Here is an 18710-nt window from a genome sequence, read left to right on the forward strand (position 1 = left end):
AAGCCCATTAATAGGAAACTGTTAAATCATATCGGGTCCATAAAATAAACACAGTTTTTAAAACGAATGAAGAGTCTGATTCGAGCTTTGGTCAGCCAGGTGGGAGAAGGCCTCTGCCTGTACACATCGGAACGGCCAAACGGCCAGGGCGTGGAGGCCGGGGACGTCACGGCCAGCGGGAGGCCGGAGCTCGGTGCCTCTCCTATGAAGCAGGTACGGCTGTGAAGTGTGCGAGCGGGAGGGGGGGGGGGTGTGCTGAGAAACAGAGGGAGGCCGCTAAGACACAGGGCAGGTTCAGCAGGGCTGGCAATGCCACCGGGGGGGAGGACGACGACATCGAGGTTTGGGGCCCCCCACACAGCCAGGCACTCGGCAGCAGGATCCCAGCAAGAAGGCTTCCCCAGAGGAAAGACCCACAGGCGTCGCAGGCAAGGCGCTCAGAACCACCCCCTCCACTCACACCTGCTCCCCACTCGCCACTGCCCTCTGGTCTGGCCCCCACCGCCCCCCCTCTGGGCCCCGCGGCGTCAGTGGCCCTCGGGACAGCACTTGCAGAAGCACGACTCAAAAGTCCAATTTCCTTAGAATGCCTGCGTGGTCAGGCCCACCTCTTTATAAAGAGTTTCTTTTAGAACATTCTCAGGTCTACAGAAAAGCTGTACGGGAACCCCAGGACCCATTCTCTCCTGTCGCTAACATCTTCCATGCGTGTGGTGCGTCTGTCGCAATTAATGAGCCAATAAGGCAAGCGGTTAGCTGAAGCCCACACTTTATTTGCATTTCATTGGTTTTCCCACTGGGCTCCTTGCTATTTGCAAGCCTGACTAGAGTTGTGACCCATGTGACTATGCTACCTGTTAATTACATGATTCCATTTCTTTTTCGACCATGTCTCAGTGGGCCCGGACCCACGACTCAGTGGTTCAGGGACCCGTGGGCCCCCACCCGCGACACCACAGCAGAAAATACCCAGGCCAGGTCAGGCTGGTTCAGGGGCTCCCCTCCTGGGCAGGGAGGGCGGTGAGGACACTGAGCCTCCGGCGTGTCTGAGCCCTGAAGGGCAGAGACCTTGGCTGGCCTGGCCTCCACTCCGCCAGCAGACGAGGGAGGACAAGGTTCAGGGCAGAGACACAGGGGGTGTTTTCCCCCGGCTGCCTGGAGCTCAGCGCCGTGGCAGATGACTGACAGTGTTTGCCTCCTGACCTCCGGTGATGCCTGCTGCAGCCTGTAGGGCTGCTCTCCAGGAGAAATGCTATCTGAAGTGTGAAATCAGCCATTCCCGGGGCATGAAGTCACTGCTGGGGTTGGGCAAGGAGGGGGCCCCAGGCCCGCCCCAAGCCCTGACCTGGAACGATCATTTCCCAGGGAAAGTGCGGCAACCCTGCAGGTGCCAAGGCACCCTGGGGCAGCGACGAAGCAGTGGGCTCCCCTCCCCTGAGCACCCTCACCAAGCCTTGGACCACCGTGGCTGAAACAGTGCGGGCCCAGGGCCCCTACAAGAGCGGCTCAGGGCATCTGCTCACCGGGCCTGCACCCTCCCAGGAGGCTGCACCTTGACCAGCTCTGTCTCCTAAAGAGGCCACAGTGCCAGTGACAACCCCTCAGCAGCCCCGCCCTTAGAGCAGGGGTCCAGCCCCCAATCTCGGTTTGAGGGACTAAGGTGGTAGGGGAATTTCCTCCAAAAGAGTCCTGAGGGGTGGCCTGGGACCTCCCCAGCACAACAGCAGTGGGCCCCACGGCTCACCCTGGACACCCAGCGCATGCTGGCCTCAGGGGACCCTGCTCCCAAGTCCCTGACCATCTGGCCTTGTGGCTCAGGGAGCGCAAGCCCCTCCTCCCCCACAGAAGGGGCAGGACCCAGCTGCCCCTCCTCCACCCCCCAAGTTGGAGCTTTGCTGGGGTAGGCCCCTCAGGGGCCTGCTCCTAAGGGCTGCCCTGCTGCCTCAGGCCCTGCCTCCCCCCCCCCCCCCACTCCCCGCCCCCGCCTGCCGCCAGCCCTCTCAAAGGCCTTTTCATCCCTGTGTGGACAACACCACTGGCCGCATCAAAGAACTTCTATGGAAAGTCATATTTTTCCCCAAACCAGAAAAGTTCAGGCTCAGAGCACAAACATTCAGCTCATTATTTAGAAATAACAAGTCCTCTGGGTCCTGGTATCAGATCAAAGCTCAGAAATTAAATTCTCCAGAAGAGGAGGAGGCCTGGGATCAGCAGATTTGTGTTTGCTTATTTTTTTCATTCGGCAGCTAAAAAAAGGGGATCGAAATCTGCCTAGCGGTTTGGAAGTCTGGCCGGGGTTTGCAAGCCGAGGAGACAGCGTGCTCCGGAGGCTCCTGGGCGTGGAGGCTGAAAATATTTGGTTGACATGACAATGGAGACGACTTGGCGGCGGCTCAAGCACAGGTCTGCAGGGGAACGCGGCCCCACCTCCCCACCCTGGTTCACACACGCAGGCGCACACATGTGCATGCGTACACACGTCCACCGCAGCATCTGCACCCCGGAACCCACACGTGTGCACGCACGGGGACCCGCCCACCACGTGCACAAGCGAGTGCGCACATGCACAGAGCAACCGCCAGAAGAGGCACCGGGAGAGGCGCAGCTCTGCGCTTTCACCGCAAACCCAGGGAAGACCCAGCGCACGCGCTCCAAGGCCCCCAGCCCCACCGCCCCCAGACCTGGGGCACGGACCCCACTCCTCTGCCCCTCCACTTCTGGGGCTCCCCTTGGCGGGCCTCCACCACCCCGCTCCGCAGACCCTGACCCTCACCTGGGGCGGTAGGAGGGAGCGAGCCCCTGGAGCAGCCGGAACCTGGCTCTGAAGCCCCGCCCCTAGCCCAGGGATTGGCTCCTCCGTGGGCATGTGACCTGGCCCCAGCCAATGAGGTGGCAATAGCCCGGCACAGGTGCCGGATGGTCCATCGCGGTGCGTAAGCCAGGTGCGACGCAGCCTCTCTTGAGCGCTGGATCGCACGGGCCCTGAAGCCCACATCAACGCCCACGTTCCAGTCTCAAGAGCCCATACACGCCTTTATTACCTCAGGTAGTTTGAGTTGGGCTTTCTCCTAAATGTGAATCCTGGAGGTTGGAGCCAGTGGTCAGCCCTTCCCATCTGTCATGAAACGGGCTGACAAGGCGGTCTCGGCTGCTGGCCGCCCCCCGCCCCCAGGGCCTAGCAGGGGCGACCCCTCAGGCTCTGCACTGCCTGGCTCCCTGCCTCCCCGCCCCCAGCCTGGCACTGCACACTATCCCTCCTCGGCCTCGCCAGTTCTCCCCCCTTTACGTCCTTCCTGCCCCTCGGCCTTGGCCTGGAGACTTCCTCTGCCCAAGACACCTGTCCCCGCCTTCTTTTCCCCCTTCTCCCTGTGCACGTGATGCACTTGGGGCCCTCCCACCTCACCCAAGACAGCGCACCTCAGATCAAAGCCCCATTGTCATATACTCACCTGTGACATTGCCAGTTTCCAATAATTAGGATGTGGATATCTGAGCAGTTTTGGGGGGGCACATTATCCAGCCTACCCCCTACACATGTAAACCTAATTGTGTATGCGTGTACACACAGGTACATGACATGCACACATGCTCACACATGGAAACAGACATGATCCTCTTGCCGAGGTTCCCTCAAAGCAGAGCCTGAGACAAGGATTGGGGTGCAGGTGGTTTCTGCAGGAGGAGATTTCAGGCAGCAGGAGTGTGAGGGCATCGCTGAGAACAGGAGCTTTTGCAAGAGGACACTCCCTTGGCCCCCAGCCTGCCTGCACTGGGCCCCTCTGAGAGACCACAAGGCTGGAGTACTGATCATATTTTTGACGCAGTCAGTTGGGGGTCACTCCTGATACATTACTGGGCCAGCACTTCTGGGGTCCACAGACAGAGCCTTGGCGCAAGTACACTGAGGCAGGGGCCTCAGAGCCAGACATGCCCGCAACTCACATGTGGCAAATGTCTTCGGCTGGCCATGTGCTTGAGCCCCCATGGCACCCCGAGTCAGGAATTTGTCCCAGAGCAGGACACATCAGCACATCCCCAGGGTGGGGGGCTTGTGGGAGCAGACACAGACTGAGAACGCACTACTGTGAAACGGGGCGGCTGGCCTTGAGTTTCTCCCAGAATTCCTGTCCGTCCATTTAGCAACAAACACCAAACAGAAGGGAAGAAATGAGAAGTAGCTGGAAATGCTGAAACGTGAGGCTTTTTTCCTCAAAAAACGACAAAAACGGTATCATGGATAAGCCCATTTTCCAGGCAATGTTGTCTCAGGCTGTGTGTATTAAAGGCGTGAGAATGAGTGCAAATTAAGTACTCAGGTGCAGCTGGCCGCTGGAGCTGATGGGCACAGGGCACTGGCCAGGGCCTGGCCGGGGCTTTCGGGGTGGCCGTGCTCTGGGCACAGGCCGGGGAGACGCGGTAGCCCCTAGGCAGCCGGCGGACCGGGAGCCAGCCAGAGCCCTTCCTGGACAGACCGAGGGCCCCCAGCATCGCGTTCTCCCACAGGGATGTCGAAGCGAGCCGGTCCGCACGAGCCACGCCTCCACGAGCACCTAGGTGGGCAATGACATTGGTGATGTCAGCCCCCATGCAGCCCCTCTCCGAGAGAACTTCCGACTCCTTCCACAGAGGAGCAGACTGGGGCCCGGGAAGATAGCTGAGTCTCCCTGAGCTACAGAGCTGAGATAGGAGACACGGGTCTGCCCCACTCACCGCACACCTTCCCAGGTCTTGGGGGCACAGGGCTCAGTACAGACCCAGCTGGATCCCCACTGCCTGGGTGGCGAGGGAGACACAAAGGCCACCTCTGCAGAGCATACCGGCTGTCTGGCGTCCTAAGGACATGGACATGGGCGTGGGGTGGCGTCCCCCTGGGGTCCTCTGGGCTCTCCTGGCTGGGGCTGGGCACACCTGGGTTCCGTGTTGCTGGTTGCCTGTGTGTGGCCCAGGGCAGGCCTCCCCCGGCTCCCTCCTGCAGAAGAGGCTGTCTGGTGGCCAAGAGGGCTTACCTGGGAGCTGTGTCCTGTAAGGCGAGTGGCACCGCAGCAGGCACAAAGTGCTCCGTGATGACCCTTATCAGTGTCACTGCCGCCACCATAAAGCTCCAAGCCCTCAGGTGCCCGACCTGCCATCTCAGTGACCTCTGGAGCCCAGTTCTGCACATGTTTAGGACAGCCTGAGCTTCCGCTGGAATCCCTTCCTCAAGGACAGACCAAACCCTCTGACCCTTTGCTGTTTACAGCCTGCACGCCTGAGGGCAGAGGTCACCCTGCTCTGCTCCCGGGTCGTCCCAGCAAACAGTGCAGTGCTCAGAGAGCATTTCTCGGCTGCTCAGATGACCAGCAGGTGCTCATTCCTCCCAGCTCCTCACCAACCCTTCGAGGCCCCTCCATCCTCAGCGCTCTGAGCTGGAGGGAGAAGTCGTGTCTGTGCTGCCCGCCCAGGGAGCCCCCACCCCACAGGAGCCTGGCCGTGGCCCCCAGTCGCCTCTAGCTAAGTCGCAACGTCCTCCCCCCAGCAGAGGCTTAGACCCCCACCTCGGCCTTCGTTTGGGGCTCCTCACATCAGAGCCCACAAGAAGGCTGATGCAGGGAGCACCCGGTGTGGGCGTGGGGCAGGGAGACGGTCACTGGATGGTCCACCCGTGTGCAGATTCTGCCTGCAGAAGCTGGGGGCCCCCCCTTCATGGTGACCCGAGGACCTAGGACACGTCGCTCAGCGCTGTCCTCAGAAGGGTGGAGGTGGGGACACGGGTCCGGGCTCCGATCTGCTGATGATTGCAAGGCTGCCCTGAGGGACGAGGGCGCATTTTTGTGGTGCCAGAGCGACCCCCGTGCGGAGAAGCCAGGAGGAGGAGCTGCCCGGCCGGTGGGCAGAGGGGCCTGGGGCGGGACCCCACGCAGGACCATGCCCTTCCCGCCCGCAGGACCACGAGAAGTGGACCTCCACGGTGTGAAGGCCCCCCGGCCTGCGGTGCTCTGACAGCCACCGAGGATGTCAGGCTGAGGTGCCGGGTGGACGTGCGCTTCCTGTGAAGGGTCCGGGGAAGACAGCACTGACCCGCTGAAGCCCCGCTGAAGCCCCGCCGCCCCGGAGGACAAGCCCTGCAGGCTCGTGGCAGAGGCCTGCTTGACCCCGAGACCCCAGGTCGCCGGCTCTCGAGGGTCCCTGCCCTGTGCCGTCCCTTCCTGGTGCCCTTCCCACCAGAGGGGAGACAGTCGTCTCCCCCACTCGGGCTCTTTGGAGAACTAAACGTCCTTAACTTGAAGGCCGTGTCTTCAGAAGCGGCTTCTCCGCCCTCGTCCTCTTCAGCCTGGCACTCAGCCTGGGGCCCCCAAAGCAGTGACGTCACCAGCACAGGAGCCTGGGGACGCCCCAGACCTCCCGAATCAGAAGCTGTGTCCAAACAAGACCCCCGGGGGCCTGCGCACATGTCAAGGTCGAGAATCGCTGGCCGGTGGCCAAATGGACAACCTGTCCCAGACTGTGGTCACCTGTCCACGGCGGGGGCAGCCACGAGGACAACAGCCAGTCCCTCCCACGGAGCCACACCAGGCGTGTCCTCGGGCCCAAGGTCTTAGCGCAGCCCAAGGCTCCAGAAATACCGGGGTCTGCGCTCTCTCACTCCGGTGACCTCCCAGCCTCTTTGACCATCACACGCGTTTGCCTAGGAACCTGTCGCCCCTGGCAGAAGGCGGGCCCTCAGGGGCCGGTGCACTGACCGCATCCCACGCAGAACGTGGGAAGGGCGACTGTGCTGCCTCCGAGGCCCCTGCAGCTGCCCTGGGCCCCTCTTCTGGCGCTCTGCACCCGTCCCCCGCCTGCCCCCCCTCGACCCGAGGGGAAAGCAGGCCTGGCAGTGGGTGCAAGCCTGTCCCCGGCCCCAGCTGTGGAGCGGCTGAGCTCACGGGGAACCGGGCTGCGGCCTGAATGCGGCCCTTGTCTCCGGGCTCTTGTCAACAGCCTCCACAACCGCCCAGCGTCCTATTGACTCAAGATAAGTTCCGGGAGGCCCAGAGCAGCTCTGTCTGGCCCCGCGTCCGCCGGCCAAGGCCGGGCCGGGCCAGCTGGGCTGGGCAGGGCCTGCAGGCCGGGACCCAGCTCAGCACACACCCTGCCCAGCCACGTGCTTCATCGTCACCCCGGGGCCCTCCCCGGGAGCCCTGCGGGCGGCCGCACTATCAGCTCCACTTGGCGTTGTCAGTAAGGGCTGTCACGTGTCCCCACAGCTCTGCCCACAAACAGGTGCTGGAGGTGACATCATCGCTCATGGCAGGGATCACTGAGGCCTCCCGACTTCTATCAATATTTACGTTTCCAGCTCCGCGGAGGATCTAATCAGACTTCCGATGACACCTGCCGTGTTTCTGGCCCACTGTGTTCCTGGCTGGAGGGCCTCGGCAGGGCCCGGTCTGGGCTGGTTTGAGAGCTTATCCTCGTCAGGGCCTGGGCAGCCGACGGGCGGGGCCTCTGGGGCACCAAGCGAGGGGACAGAGCTGGGTTAGGGGACGAGGCACGGGAGTGGTGCTCCTGGCTGGTGTCCGCTCCGGGCCCCGGGGGGGAACAGGGGGCCTGTCCCCTCCATCTGGGTCCTCAGGCTGCAGCCAATCTCCCCAAACCTCTGCACTCATGCCAGATGAGCAGGCCCTACACTCAGAGGGTCATCTGAGAAAGAAAGGGGGCGGAGAAGGTCTTTCCAGAAAATTCTTTTGGGAAAAAGCAACTCTGCAGAGGGCAAGTATGGTAAAAGGCGGCTGGGACCCCCAGGCCTGGGCTGTGCTGCGGGGATGTGACAAGGCTCCCGCCTGCCTGCCTGCCCACCACCACTACTGTACCTGTCTGGCTGCAGGCTTACTTACCTCTCTGCTCCGGGCACCTGCACCCGTAAAACAAAGCAGCAACAGAGGCACCTGCGAAACTGCCCTGGTGGCTTCTGGACGCAGACCCTCACACCCTCTGCTGCTTGGGGTCTGGGGAGAACTAAGTCCCCTCTATGTGCTGTGACCCCCCCCCCCCCAACCTGCCCCAGGGGGCCCCAGAGCCTCAGAGAGACTTCCCAGCAGCGTCTGGGGTTTTATTGACACGCCAGAGCAGGAGATAAACCCCACCTAATGTCAGAACAAATACTAGGCTGAAACCGGAGAGAGGCCCGGGAGAGATAAGGCAGGCATCCGCCCGGGGCTGTGAAGTGAGCAGGGGAGGGGGAGGCTGTGTCCCTAGCCACCCCCACCCCCACCCCCACCCCCAGCCAGGAGGAGCTCTGAGGGGAGCCCCCGCAGCCATTCCCGGTGGGTCCAGGGCGAGGCCTGGCTCCGGGGGCCCAGACAGACCCGCCCCTGCCCTCCTCATACTCGGGTCTGGCAAGGGGCACGCTTCCCAGGCGACCACACAGCTGATGCACAGTGACAGGCGGCGGTGGGCCCTCACCCGTTGGTGGCAGAGCTCTGGGTCTCTTGTGGGCGAGGGGCAAATGGAGACAGGTCAACCTGCCTCCAATTCCACACTCAGGCAACTGGACGGGGGTCGGGAGGGGCCCCACCCCACATGCCCCAATGCTGTCTCATAACGTTCATGGAGTATCTGGACAGGGGAGGAAGACGTTGCCTCCAAAACCCCATCTCCCTGGGGTGAAGCTGACAGATCTGGGCCCGCGGAAGGGCATCTTGCAGAATCCCAGGAGTTGTGCACCTTGGGTCGCCCCGGGGCCCCTGGCAGAGCGCCCCGCCTGAGCCCGAGGTGCCACGGCAGGTGCGAGGCAGAGCTGGGTGAAGCCTGCCAGGTTCCACGGGCAGATCTGGGGTCCAGTCCCTCCATCTCCAGTCTGGGCCCAAAGAAGCCAGGCGGTCAGAGAGGAACAGGCTGGGGTCCTTCCCTGGGAGAGCAGGGGGAGGGCCCAAGGTTGTCCAGGAGGTGGGAGAGGCCTCAGTGGAGGGGTGGGGACCGACAGGGGACCTCCTCCAACAAGGCTGGGAGTCTGCAACCCAGAGGCCCCGAGGGGAGGGGCAGGGAGCCCTGGGGGCAGCCGACAGGGGGCCTGGGCCAGACGGACCCCACTGGGCTCCATCATTTCTCTACTGTATGTCAACTGAATTACTTTATTATAATATAATATACTAATTATATTTATGTCAACCAAGTGGTAATTTTAGATGAAATGGACAAATTCCTAGCGAGAAATGGCTCACCAGGCTGGCGCGGAGAAAGTTTGGGGAATGTTGATAAGGATTTGAACTCCCGTTCAGTCCCAGACAAGCACTGAAGCCGGAGAGCAGGTCCCTCTGACCCCAGAGGCTTGACTTTTCCCCTAAAAAAGAGACGTGTTCTAGTGAAGGAGGGAGAACTTAGCAGGCCCTGGACAGGGCCTGTATGTGTGTTGCGTATGTGTGCATGGATGTGCATGTAAACGTGTGTGCGCGTGTGTATGTGCCCGTGCAAGTGTGTGGAAACACACGTGTGTGCGTGTGCACGTGTGAGAGCGTTGTGTGAGCCTCTGTGTGCAGGCACATGGGTGTGCACACAGAGGGAAGATGTGTGGGCCTCAATGATACTTAAATATAAAAACGGTTACTATAACCTTGCCTTCATTGATTAATGTTCAACCAGAAAGTAGTTTCCAGAGCAAACTCTATTAATCTCACATAATTAATCCTGGCTCAATTGTCTAACCCTGATACCAGTTTTCAACTCACTGTCTTTCATTTCACTGAAATTATATTCATAACAATCATTTCTCTTCCAGTTCAGTTTCGCAGTAAAATGATGATTTACTCGCTGTTGTTTGTTCACACCCATTTTCGTCCTTATGGCACCTCGTACTGGGTCTTTGGGGGCAGGAGACAGACCCCGTGTAAGTCTCCCCAGGGGCCCAAGCGCTATGTCGCCCACTCCCCCAGCTTTGCAGACACAACGTCCACTTGTCCTGGGTCGAAGTTTGCACCAAAAGCAAAATTTACCACGGAGATTTCTACTATTCTTGCTTTTTAAAAGACGATACGAAGCAGTGATCATTTCTGGGGCCTTTTTTTACCCCTTGCTGTCTGGTCTTGTTTTTATTTTTACAGCCAACCCAGGAGAAAGTTGTGACCAGTGAGCAGTGCCATATGAGTGGGGACAGGGGTGCAGGGGAGAGGGGGGCAGGGAGGGGTAGGGGCACAGACGTCACTGAAGGGGAGATGGACATGAGGCCTCCCACTCCCACGTGGGTCTGCAAGTTTTCTGTGTCAAATGCCAACGTCATCGTTGGCCGCCGTGCTGCCTGGAGACGACCTCATGGAACCAGAGGGTTTGGGGTGCAGGACCCCGACACCAGGGTAAATCACTCATGCCCACTGGCTGTCCTGCGCCCAGAGCCCCACAGGGGCTTATAGAGGGGTGGTGGCTCAGACCCCCTCAGCCTCTGCCCTCTGCGTTGTCCGGAGCAAATCCTGCCTGTTCTGCGCCCAGGCCCCTCCAACGTTGGGGCACCACACGTCCTCAGGCATCAGATGCAGAAATGTTTGGAAACTGCAAACCCAAGTTTTCACTGTTGAGTCCCCTGCGGGACTCAACCAAGAACAGAGCTTTAGTGGAAGGTCTCGAGGAGGGCCCTCAGTGGCTTCTCCGAGACCATCGGACCACGTGGCCTGGGAGCCACGGACATCTCGTCCCCCTTCCTTCCTGCACCTGGCTAGGTAGGGGCTGCTGATTCCTCCTGGGCCCGTGGCTCCTCAGGATGACCTGGGGGTCCCAGATGGGGAGCTAATGCCACCCCATGTCTACCACCTCCAGGAGCTCTGGTCACGGTCCGAGCCAGCCCCACGTAGGAGGGGGCAGGACGGAGACCCTCGGAGGCCTCCAGCCTTGGGCGCCTGGCACTGCACCCGTGTGCCGTCAGCACTCTGTGTGCCTGTTTTAACTTAACCTGAATTAATTACAGGAGGGAAGGCTTCCTCTCAACCTCTCTCCCCTTTATTTGCTTGCAAACAGCTCAGCAGCCTGTGGTGAGAGCCCTCAGTGGTCCCTGGAAGGAGGCTGAGGGGTGGGGAGCTGGCCTGATCGTCCTCAGAGAGCTGGGTCTGCTCCTGGCACCCACCCGGTCCTGGTGGGTGGGCCTCCCTCTGCTGTGCCAACTTCCAAGTCCTCTCCTGGGTGCAGCAACTCAGGTCGTTGAATCAATCGACAAAGGATCAAAGAACCAGCGTCCGGGGCGGGCGGGGGTGGGGGGGCCCAACTACCCCTGCGGTGCGGGGTGAGGGAGTGCCCTTTAGACCCCTAGGCTGTGGACTTGGCCCTGAGCTGGTCCCTGAGATGATGGGTGGGCTGCAGGCACAGCGGGATGGAAGGGCTTGGAGCACAGCCCCAGGACAGAAGGGTCCCAGGGTTGGGGGCACTTGCTTCTGAGGCCACGCAGGGTCAGGGTCCCCAGGACTAGAGGAAAGTAGAGAAGGAAGTAGCTCAGGGAGGTCATTCCTCTGCCCTCTGTTCTTCGCCCTTTGCCCTCTGCCCCGTACCCTCTGTTCTCTGCTTCCTGTTCTCTGTTCTCTGTGCCGCTGCTGGTCGTGGCCCTGTTTCCAAGGAATCTGGGAGAGTCTGAATTGCACAAAGACAAACAGGGACAGAGGAGGGAGCCAGGGGGCATCTGGCTGATGGTCCAGATGCTCATGATTCAGGACTGCAGGCCCAGCGCCCACAGGGAAAGCCCTCAGGACAAGCAGCAGACACTGACAAGCTCCCGGACATTCTTCCCAGGCCGATACAAGTTGCCCGGGAACAGATGCCAGGAGGGAGTGTAATGTGCATTCGGTCACCACAGGATGTACTTCTCTGATGTGCCCGAGACTGGCACAGTGCCTCGGGCTCACCAGACCCCTGCGGGCCCACAGAAGGGTGACTGGGCGCATGCGGGGCAGCCTGGGTACTGGGGATAAAGGCCTGGGGGGGGGGGGGTCCCTGCCCTTTCACTTGAGCAGGATGGCTTCCTGCGAGTCCCACGTCATCTTGGCTGGACGGTGGAGGCCACACAGCGCCCATCTCAGTGGCTCACAGGAGATGGCCCAGGTAAGATCATTGGTTTGCACACGGTACATACTTGATAAATGGACGTCTTGATTGGGGTTTCCATGTTTAGAAAGCATGACCACATATTGCACATATGCCTCTGGGTGTGCAGGGAAGTCTGGCCGAGCAAAGTCTTGAGCTCTCCCCACTTGTCTCTGGAGAAGAGCTGGTTCTGCAGGTCTGTAAGATGCTCCAGAAAGAGAGGCACTGCTCCGCCTGGCACAGCCACCACCTGCTCCCCTTCAGGGTTGTCCTCGGCCCTTGGGCACCAGCTGTTCTGAGCCTCACTTTGCAGCTCTGTTCTGGAGACCAAGGCAAAGCCACGTGGGTCTCAGACCCCTCGTGGCTCCTGAGGCTTCTTCTGTAGTTCAGGTCCTCTCCATGGTGGTGATCAGACCTGGACCCAGGTCACTGCCATCATCATCACCATCATCATCACCATCACCATCATCACCACCAACATCATCACCATCAACATCACCATCATCACCATCACCATTTCACCAGCACCATCACCATTACCATGATGGGGGTCGCTGACCAGAGCAGCTCCCAGAGCACTGGCTCAACACTTCTGGCCTATCCTGATCCTTGGCCAGGTGGCTAGGGAAGCCAGGCATGGCCTTCAGTGCATCCTGGAGGCTTGCCCACATAGATGGAGGCTGGGGTGGGCCAGCGGCTGTGAGCATGGAGCCCCCTCCCAGAGGTGCGGTCTGGCTGGTGTTTGTCTTTGACCCCAGAAGGCTGAGGGAAGACAGGTGCAGGGGCACCTAGAGAGGCTGACAGGGGCCGCCTTTGTTCTGCTGCACCTCCTGAGGGAGAGGGGAGAGGCCCATGGCCCTGCTCGGGACCTGCAACTTTGCGGAAAACCAAACAGTCTAACCGGCAGGTGGAGGACATTCTTCCAAATACAATTCCATCCCTTTCTAACCACTGATGCCCCTGGCTTGGCCAGAAGTTCAGGTCAGGTGCTGTTTACACCCCTGCTTGTCCCGCGTGGGCCCCACCTGCCTGGACCCCAGCTGCCCTGGGTTTTGGAGGGCTTCTCCAGCTAATCATGTGCCCATTACCACAGCTCCAGGGACATCCCATGCAGAGCAGTCCCCCCACCCCCATTGGAAAGTATCAACAACCCAGCCCTGCTCCAGGCAGAGCTATTCTAGAGACACCGCTTCTCCTGCACTTTCCCCAGAGGGAAGGACGCTTGAGTCCCCTCCAGGCCCATTTACCTGCTTCTGGGAAGAAGGAGTGCCTTAGGAACAAAGGCCCTCCTGTGGGACCCCAAGACTGAAAGAAAGAAAACTTCACCAAGATGGTTTAGGCAGGGTGCACCGGTAACTCCCTTTCTCCCTCTGCATAAAAACCCTCCTCAAGAAGGTTTTTGTGATAACAAGACCCCCAGGGGGCCCCCAATGATCCCAGCTGCCTGTCACTTGCCCCTGTATGTGGCCAGTCCCACTGTGAACGTGAGGAGGTGACAGGGTGTGACCCACGGCAGGCCCGTTGATCTCTGTGGAAGCAGCTCTTCCGAGAGGACTAGCGTCCCAGCCCCACGACGGAGCTGCCTGGGAAGGTCACACTTCTTGAACACAACCCAAGCCAGACAGCCCAGCATCAAATTCCTGATCCACAGAGGCCACGAGACAGGGATGTGGTCACTGTCCTCATAAGCCACCAAGTTTTGGGGTGACCTGTTACCTCTACACATAATCAACACACTTTCCAGCATTTCTGGAGCTTGGATTGTGGAACTTTGTCAGGGGCGGTGCAGGGAAAATAAGGGGCCTCGAGGACCAACCAGGACCCTGCCCTAGAGCCCCTTCCTGCACTCAGGCTGAGTACCACCACAGACCCTCACATTCTGGCAGCTGGACGTTCCAGACCAAGATCCTGCGGGGTGTTTCTGGTGAGGCCTCTCTTCCAGCCTGGTAGAGGCCAGATCCCTGCGGTGGGCTCATGGCCTTCCCCGGGCACGTGCGCGTGGAGAGAGAGCTCTCCCCCTCTTCCCATGAGGACACAGTCCTATGGCATCAGGGATCCACCCATCTGACCCCATCTACCCTTAATTACCTCCTAAAGCCCCATCCCCAAACGCAGTCACACTGGGGGTATGGCTGCAGCCCATGAACGGGGGGACACATAATTCTGTCCATAGCAGGCTCTGAGAGGAGACAGGGTCCTTTCCTTCTGAACCCTGCCCGTTGGGAGCCCATCTCCAGATGCCAGCCCTGGGCACCAAGAGGTCAGGCCCGGGGGCGCCTGGGTGGCTCAGTCGGTTGAGCATCCGGCTTCCGCTCAGGTCATGATCTCACGGTTTGTGAGTTCGAGCCCCGAGTCGGGCTCTGTGCTGACAGCTCAGAGCCTGGAGCCTGTTCGGATTCTGTGTCTCCCTCTCTCTCTCTCTCTGCTCCTCTCCCGCTCATGCTCTGTCTCTCTCTCTCTCGCTCTCAAAAATAAATATTTTAAAAAATTAAAAAAAAAAAAAAAAAAGAGGTCAGGCCCGGCCCAGCCCTGGGCCCTGGGTTCTTCAACATTTCTGCTCCCGAGGCGGCTCCCCTCATGGTGGCCCACCCCTCCCGGTAAGCCTGTGTGTTTATGGAAGGGGAAACTCGGGTGTCGGCCTCCAACCACATCCCAAGGGGCCTACGAGGTCCTGTGTTGCACCTCCCATCTGAACCGTCGATCCCAACCTGCCCCACCTGTGGGGGAGAGAGAGGGTGAACGGCAGGGGCTGGTGTCAGAGGCTCTCGGCCTCAGAGGGGCTCAGGGACAGAGTCGGGGGAAACTGAGGCCCAGGAGACTGTGGGATCTGCCGGTAGCCCTGCATCGGACCAGCGCCTTCCAAAACACTGTCTTCTCAAAGATGCTTGGAAGCGGGGCGCCTGGGTGGCTCGGTCGGTTAAGCATCTGACTTCGGCTCAGGTCATGATCTCACGGTCCGTGAGTTCGAGCCCCGCGTCGGGCTCTGTGCTGACTGCTCAGAGCCTGGAGCCTGTTTCAGATTCTGTGTCTCCCTCTCTCTCTGCCCCTCCCCTGTTCACGCTCTGTCTCTCACTGTCTCAAAAATAAACATTAAAAAAAAAAAAAATTAAAAAAAAAAAAAGATGCTTGGAAGCTATTTCTTCTCTGAAAATTAAACAAACACTTTGATCTCACAGGTAGAACGTCAAAAAGCGTCTGCACACACAGCTGACCCCAGGCTGCCCCTGCCCCTGAGACCCCTGGCTAGCCACGCACAGGTTTCCGGGTCTTGGTCCGGGACCGGAGGGTGCCCTGCAGACACGGGGCGGCCAGCAGAGCCCAAGACCCCAGGCAGGCGGTGCTCCTCCTTCCCCAGAGGCCCGGGGGAGGTGCCCAGGACGGGTGTGGGCACTCGGGGTGGCCAGGCCACTTCCTGGAGGGTTTGCTTACTCTTCAGGGCCCAGCCGGGCACCCCAGCTCCCCTGGCGACGTATTTACTCAGACCCTGACCACTTGCGAACGGGATCTGAGGTGGGCGGCTGGCCTGTGTGTGCAGCAGCCAAAGTCAATGGAAAACGCTCTCGGGGGAGGAAGGGAGGGATGCGGGACGTTTGACCTTCGGAGACAGGGCTCCGGCTGCTGTTGGCCACGGCCAGCACCGGAAGCAGGTGCACCCGCCTCGGGGGGGTGGGGCACAGGGGAACAAGAAAGTGGCAGCCTGATCCCAGCCCCGAGGAGAACCTATTCCACTCCGTCTCGAAGCTTAATTCTCTCCCCTCTCGCTCTCTGCCCTGAGTCGCGTGAGGTCACTGCCTTGCTTCCTATACAGTTTGATCATGCACTAGTCAGTCTAACAAACAAGGTCACGCTTCCCACGGTGTGTGGCCGGCCCCTCCCCTCCGCTGAGAGAGCCTTCCTGCTGCCGGTGGTGACCGTGCTGTGTGAATTCGCACACGTCCTTCCCACCGCTGGGGGTGCACATCTGGGTCGCGTCCAGCTTTTTGCTCTGTAAATCACACTGCCTCGAACGTTCCCACAAAGCCCCCAAGTCCACCGCACAAGACGTCCCCCGAGACAGACAGCTGAGTGGGGAGACTTCCCCGACACTGGCGCCAAGGGCCCCAACCCGGAGGCGTGAGGGTCCTGTGGCCTCGCCAGCCCTTGGTATGGTCAGACTTTTTAAACTTTTGCCAACCTGCTGGATGAGTAACGGTCTCTCATTGTGATTCTCACTGGCTTTTCCTGATTACTAATGAGGTTTGATCCTATCTGGGCTTCCTCTTTGGTGAAATCACTGGCCCGTTTTTAGTTTGGTGCTTTGTCCCCTTGATGCCTTTTAAAGTTTGTTTTTCATGTGCTGGACCTTCCGTTTTTCGGTGTGGGTAGGGCAGGCCTCCTCCTACCTCATGGTTTGTCTCTTCTCTCCTTTTATGGTGACTTTTTATGAAACAGAATTTCTTAATTTTAATTTGTATCAATCTTTGCCTTTATGATGATTATTTTGTGAATTGTTTAAGAAGTCTGTACAGGGTGCCAATTATGAAGATGTCCCCCATATTCTGTCCTAAAACCGCTATGGTCTTGACATGTAGCGTCCAATCTGCCCAGGCGCGCGCGTGTGTGTGTGTGTGTGTGTGTGTGTGTGTGTCACAGTCGTGTGAACTAGGTGCACACGTCTCACTTCTTGTGTGTGGATACCCAACCGTCCCAGAGCCATCTGCCGAAAACCCACCCTCCCCACCCGTGCCTCCTGCTCAGCATTAGGAATCATGTCTGCTCGGGAGCCCCGCCTCCCTCGCGTGACGTCTACTCCAGCCACGATGACGCTTGCTGCTGGAGAAGCTCCTTCCTCCCCACTGGGATGGGCGGGACTGTTTTCTCCACTTTTCACGTGTACGTGTCTTTACGTTTGAGGTGGGCTCCGTGCGGACCGCACCGGCTGGTCTTGTCTTCAGATCCACTCTGACGATCTTTCTTTCGCCGGAGTCCGTGGACCGCTGACGTTCCAAGCTGTGGCTGGTACACAGATATGGGTTAATATCCACCAGATTCAGTAGTTTTCTGTTTGTCACCCTTGTCCTCTGTTCCTGGCTTTGTCTTCCACCCCTTTTCTCCGTTTTGCGGTTTTAACTGGGCATTTTACATGGTTTCATTAAAAGTATATAATATTTATAAATCTTGTAAGTATAAGCATTTCGTTGTTATACTTCTTTTTTATTATTTTTATCGGTTGCCCCAGAGTTTGCAACGTACGTTCACTGCTAATGCAAGTTCACCTTCAAATATCCCCACCCTGCCCCACAGGCTGGGTGCGAGGGCCCCATCGTAACAGACGATCCTGCTTTCTCCCCCGGTTCCCGTCTTACAGCTGCCATTCCGTCCTCTCATACGTGGCACATACACGTAAGACACACACAGAAGACACACGTGTAGGATACGTGCGTGAGCACACATAACTGAACACGTTACTATTCTTATTTTGAACAAACCGATATATGCTGGATCAGTGCAGAATAAGGAAAAAGAAGTTTTATTAGAAGTCACACAAGGGAATCATTTCACCAGTCTGATGCTTCCCCAGCAAATATCCTCCCCCCTTTTGTCGTCGCTCCAAGCACTCGACCCCTGCCGTGTTTACTTTTTCCACCAGCCTTCGCCCGTCCTGGGCTCCTTCTCTTGGCAAAAGGCCCGTTCCTGACCTCTGACACTCCACTTGGGGGGATCTCAGCACTTTTCATCATTAAATCACCTGTGTCGTCACATAATTGAAATGTTAACCCCTCACTGTAGTTGTTGCAAATCACATGCCCATGTAATTAGCCTTTTACCTTGGCCACGGGTGTTTGGCACACAAAAGCTTCGAATTTCCTTTTAGATAAATGTTTATCTGGATCTTCACACGCGAAGATGTGCGGTGCTCTCCTGCTCACCGGCCGAGCAGACTCAGCATCCGTGGCCGTGGACTGCCCGACCTGTCTGCCGAGATCAGGCCGCAGCCAGCCCGGCGTTTTCCTGAGTTGCCAGCCCCACCCCAGTCTGCCACGGTGGGGAGCAGGTCTCACCCCGAGCATCACAATCGCCTTCAGGCTTGTTAAAGCCTAGAAATTCACATTCCTCGTGGGTTCCGGGGCTGCTGCTGCTGCTGCGGGGCCAGGGACAGCGTTGCCTTCCTGAGATGAGACCCATGAACAAGGACTCTCACCCATGAACCAGAAGGGCCTCAGGGAAGGAGGAAAGGGTTCAGGCCGAGAGGGGAGGGTTGGGACGCTGCACAGGCCGGGGCAGGAAAGGCCCAGAGGGAGAGCGTGTGCAGGGGGCAAAGGCCGGAAGCTCTGGGTACTGGTCCACGGGCTGAGCGGCCCTGATGCCCGGAGGGAGGGGGAGACCCGGACCAGCCCTGGAGCCTGGCTGTGCTCTGGCAGACGGACAGTGGGAGTCTCACCGGCTACCACCATCACCGCATCCTCAGTGAGACACGGGGAGGCCTGTGGCTTCCCGTCTCTCAGATGGTGGGAGGGAGGGGACTGAAAAGCCAATCCCTCCGCAGCTGAACCCAGCCCCAGCCTACCCAGCAGGTGCCAACCTCCTCGCTGGTCAGCTTTGCTCCCCAGATGAGCTCCCTGAGGAGCTGAGGGTCTTGTGAGGATAAAATCAGTCCCAGTTCAGCAGCCTCCCCGGGCAGGTCCAACAGCCTGCAGACACGAGAAATCCTCTGT

This window comes from Neofelis nebulosa, chromosome 18 (genome assembly GCF_028018385.1).
Source record: "Neofelis nebulosa isolate mNeoNeb1 chromosome 18, mNeoNeb1.pri, whole genome shotgun sequence".
Classification (NCBI taxonomy): Eukaryota; Metazoa; Chordata; class Mammalia; order Carnivora; family Felidae; genus Neofelis; species Neofelis nebulosa.